This window comes from Alligator sinensis, unplaced genomic scaffold, assembly GCF_000455745.1.
Source record: "Alligator sinensis unplaced genomic scaffold, ASM45574v1 scaffold138_1, whole genome shotgun sequence".
Lineage (NCBI taxonomy): Eukaryota > Metazoa > Chordata > Crocodylia > Alligatoridae > Alligator > Alligator sinensis.
In genome coordinates this window covers 4,119,887-4,124,946 of record NW_005841862.1, presented here as the reverse complement: position 1 = coordinate 4,124,946, position 5,060 = coordinate 4,119,887, and positions in this window count along the sequence as shown.

The following is a 5,060-nucleotide window of genomic DNA, read 5'->3' as shown; positions in this document are numbered from 1 at the left end:
TCCCCCCCCTCGGTGGCTACTGGATGGCATCTGTCAGCCCCAGGGGTCATCCGCATGAACGTGCAGGTTTGGAAGTCTGTTGATGAATTTTAAATAGGGCTCTGGGAGTGATCTGGAGATATTCAGCCCAAAAGTTGGTCCCCAGCATTGATTAACTCAGGCCAGGGCTTCTAGCCCTTGATCAGTGACGTTTAGAGATTTCCCGGTTGTTACATTGTCTTCTATTTAATTCTTCCCTTGGTTGATCTGCAGTGTCCCAGGTGTTAATTGGTGTCTGCTGCTACAGTGTTACACATTCAATCACTGATTTACTCGCTCTTTCAGGGGCCAGCCTGATACAAGGAAGGGCAGTTTGATTCCTGCCCTTGTTAACATTGTTACAATGTATAACTTACTTATGAAACTAAAACACATTTAGTTGAAAGTTGAAAGGTGAGGAGTATAAAACATAAGCTACAAATGCCATGGCACACAAATAGATAAAAATACCAAAATACAAGGGGAGATACAAAATGCGTGCACACAAATTTTAAAACACAATTCCTTATCTTAAAGTGAAAGAGAGAGGAAGGAAGAAAAGGTAGAAAAAGAGAAACATATCCAAAGAGGGGAGAGCAAATGCAGGCAAGAGGAAAAGGGGGCTTTCTGCTACAGAGTTGCAGTCGGGGCCTCTGCCCTTACGAGGACAGGGGACATTCGGCCAAATAAACTGGAAAGACCACACCCTGGTCTCCTGCTTATTTGAGTCTCAGCTGGGAAATGAGCCCTGCTGGGGTCAGGAGAATCTGCAAGTGTTCCCTTACCAGGTTGGGAACCTAGATGGATAATTTTCTCCGACAATATGCATGTGTTATGCTTCACATTTTTGACCCTTCATTGTCAGACCCACCTTCACTCAAAGACTGTTAGGGTAGCTATAGAGTTACATGTATTCAAAACTATATTATTCAGTTTTCATGTACTACCTTCTACCATGTTTTACAGTGTTTGTGTATCGTGCTCCATAAATGCTTATTATAGCACCACCTCCAGAGCTTAATTTTTAACAAGGATGCACCTACATGAGCAATTAGCTCGAAGCAATAAACTCCAGTGCGCTTCACACCAGAGAAAACAGCTCCCACGAGCTGGCAGCAGGCTAAGGGGGGTCAGTCCCAGGCTCCAGGTGGCAGCAGAGAGTGGGGCACAAGAGTGCCAAAACTGCTGAGCTGTGTAGCTGACCCCACAAGCCTGCTGCCAGCTCAGGACCACAGCAGTTTGAGCTGGGGCGGAGCAGCACTGGGTTGGCAGGGGGCATGGGGATCAGCCCTGGGATCTGGGTGATGGTGGAAGGGCATGCTGGGGCATGAGGGTCAGGCTCCTGCCCTGTAGGCTCCCTCCCCACAGCTAGCTGAGTTGGCTAGGCTGACTGGGCGCAATTTATGCCCAGTATTTAATTGCACATGTATTTAATCGCACGTTTACTCTGCTATAGAATAGTACTTGTCCCCTACAGTACTATCCTACAGCCAAGTAAATTAGTTTACTGCACCCTAATTCCAGCACATGTGTAAATGATGACACTTTACTGCGGAGTTAATTAGTCAACTCCATAGTAAAGCATACATGTAGATGCGCCCACAGTGTCTTTGGACCTTTTGTACTCCTTATCCTAAATTCCACCCTCATTCTAAAAGGAACTGAAGTTGTGACTTCTCCATGAGTTTGGTATGTTTCTCTGTGAGGGAAGAAAATACACATTTTGACTTTTAGATAAGTACTTATTAACTGTATTTGCACCCTTCTTTGCATAGTCTACACTAGGGAAAAAAGCTGTGCTCATCTGTTAAGGAAGAATCCTGCTGCAGACATGGAAATGTGTAGTTTTCACATGCTTAAGCAGGTCAAGATAAACCTTAGGTTCTCTCATAGCCTCTCTCTTGACTGACTAGCTTATGTTTTAACTACAAACAGACTTCTCTTCAAAAAAATACCTTACTTCCTATTAGTTACCAGGTTTCACTTAATCTTTCCAGTTTAAAAAAAACACCCTGATTTCTGCTTTCTGCAGCTTTTAGTAGACCACTGGCTATCTGCTGAGCATGAACTGGTTACGGTACATTGGTTCCCTTTTGTCTCAAGAAGATAAAGTACATTAAAATTAATTACAAGTATATTAATAATGTTATATATAACTATGGGCCCTGCTACAGACATGTGGCTGCATTTCTGGAATTAAAAGTGAATGTCTGTTTACTTGCTTATCAGTTCAATCTACAAATCTTAGACTAACCTGGGAAGATGAATCAATTCAGCCTCAGACTTTTTGACTGTCTGCATTTGGCCATAGAGGGAGTAACTTAACTCTCCTCTCACTTCTCAGAAGTGTCCTAAATTATTCATGTTGTCTAATACATAAGCAAATTAGTTGAATAGTTTTAATCATGTCTTCTGAACACTTCTGAACAGCCAGCCCCTATACTGTGCTGCATGCTGAGAACAGTGAAGTTCTGAGACATTCTCACACATTCACTGGGGAAATCCAATCATCAGCTGCTATGGCACAGTCACATGCCACAGCCTTTAAGTACGACAAATGTAAAACGCCTTTCTACTGAAGCTGGAATCATGCCAGACTGGTGCACTAGTAATACTATAGCCTCCTTCTTGAACCTTTCATGATGGCAGACTAAACTAGAAGTGATTTCTTGTCCAATAAGAGAGGGCTTGTGCCTTTCATAACAGAAGATGAAACTAAAATGAGACGGTAAAGTCATCCTAGATCCAGCAGCTCAGTGTCACTCTTGAATGGTGACAGAATTTGATTTTTCCAGACCGTGAGGGCTCTGTTATGGTTTTTTATGCCTGAGGATTATGTTATGTTAAACAGCCTGGACCAGAAGGACATTGTGACAGGGCCAAGCTCCCAAGGCCCGATGCTCACATCAGGCTGCCTCCTGGCTATGGGCAAACCACCTGCCTACTCACCTGCCGTGCCTTGTTGTAAAGTAATTAAAATGTTAATTAGGCAGGAGGCTGCCCTTCCAGCACCCAGCTGTAATGGGTGGTACATACATGCTCAGACTTGCCCTTACATGTGTCCCATGCCTCGCAGATGTCTCACTGTGTGTTAAATCTTCGACTCAAGACCGGGCCAAACTAGGCACACAGTTAGGTCTCTCACACACTGCCCTCTTGGGCCACACACACACTGGGGTCTTTTCCTCTCTGCCTGCTTTCACATGTGAGGCCCTTTGCGCCTCAATCATTCTGCTCTGCTCCTTTAAGCGGCTCCCGTTGGCCATCAGACTTTGCTCTCCTCTCTTCGGTCAGTCCTAGCACAGCCTTTTGGGTCTCTCCCATGACCCTTATCTGAACTAGGCTGGGCGATTAACCAACTATGGGCCAACTTCACCCCCTAGTCCCTCACTGGGCCACTTTGCCCCTTCCTTGGGCCAACACTCCACCCCTATGCTGGAGTCTGGGATCTTACACCCCTGCAGGCTCTCTGAGCAGAACTGGCCCCACTCTTCACTCTGGCTAAGGCACAGGGTCTTACACCCCTTAGGGCTCAGGTGCCTCTTAGTAGAAGTACCTGGCCCCAGTACTCCCCTCCAGTAACCCACTGGATGATAGGGGCTGGAGTTATTGAGGCATCCCAACCCGCCTTTCACTGGGGAAGTTAGCGGTCCTGGTATTTACATGGGGCTGCCCCGTCACTGGCAGTCCCTGGTGGGCCTCCCTTCTCTAGCAGGGTGCAGTTTTCGGTCATGCCCAGGACCAGCGGCCTCCTCCTTCCCCATAGCCCTTCCAAGATGTTCCTGGAGCAGTAGCAGGATGATGTTTCTCCCTTGCTGTCTGGCAGCAAACTGCTGCCAGGGCCCAGAGAGCTGACTCTTAAATGACCACCCTAATCAAACACCTGCCTGGTGCCTGCTCCAGCCCTTAAAGTAACAGAGCACTGGAGCTGCTCCGTCACAATCATTTTGATCTGGAAAGAAGTTCCATAAACCGGTTTAACTAAATCAGTTAAGTCTGATAATACATCCAACCACATTTATCTTAAACTAGTTTCTGCCATTTTGAAATTGGCTTATGTGCACTGAACTTCTGTTCTGTTATAGGTTTAAACAAGTTTTGGATCACTTAAACTGGTTTATGTGTAACTTCTGTCCCTAGCCTGTGTGTTTAATTTGCTTCATTATATATAAACTGGGCAAGAAAAAAATTCCTGTTTTTCCTCCTTTACTTTTTAAAGAAATTCAGAATTTTCCATCTTGAAAGATTCCCCAATGGGTACAAGGAAAGCTCTACCACAGAAGGACAGCTAGGATTTTTATAACATCACAGCACTGAAGAAGTGAAATTCAATTCACTGAGAGACAGATTTTTAGTAAGAGGTTTAAGTCGATGTTTGTTAACACCTTTTGAATACAATTGCCCAACAAAACCTGGTAAGAAATAACTTTGCTAAAAATTCAAGATATTTTACTTTCTAGTTAGGTTGAAATAGTTCATAATCCAGTTCTTTGACACCTTTGATATTTCTTCTGCAAAACAAGGTAAGATCAGATTTGCCAGGCCTGATTTTTCTAAGGCATAAGTCCTAAAAAGAGGGAGGAAAAGGGCGGAGTGAGAGAATCTTCTATGTGAAAGCAAAAAAGACACAATCCCAGTTTCTTCTCATATTTGTTATCTTTAAAGCATAGTTTAAACTTGCACTGTACACAGTACCCGAGCATATTTTAAGTGGTTTTACCTCATTCTGCAGCTTTGGAATTTGCAAGACTGAAGTATAGATCAAAAACACCTTTAAAAGGATGGGTTAGTCCCCTCTACACTAGATAAGAAAATTCCTACCAGCGCAACTGCTTTGGTCGTAGCCTCTAGTCATACTATTGTTCTGTGTCACTTATCCTAGTGCAAACTAAAATACTACGAGATAAAAATGATACCATTTACTAGGTCTGTGTGAAGCGGCTAGTATTCACTTCAGATTTGGCCGATTCGGGGGACAGTGATTCGATTCGGTGATTTGAATCACTGTCCTGATTTGATTCGGCCGAAACTGATTCGGAGAT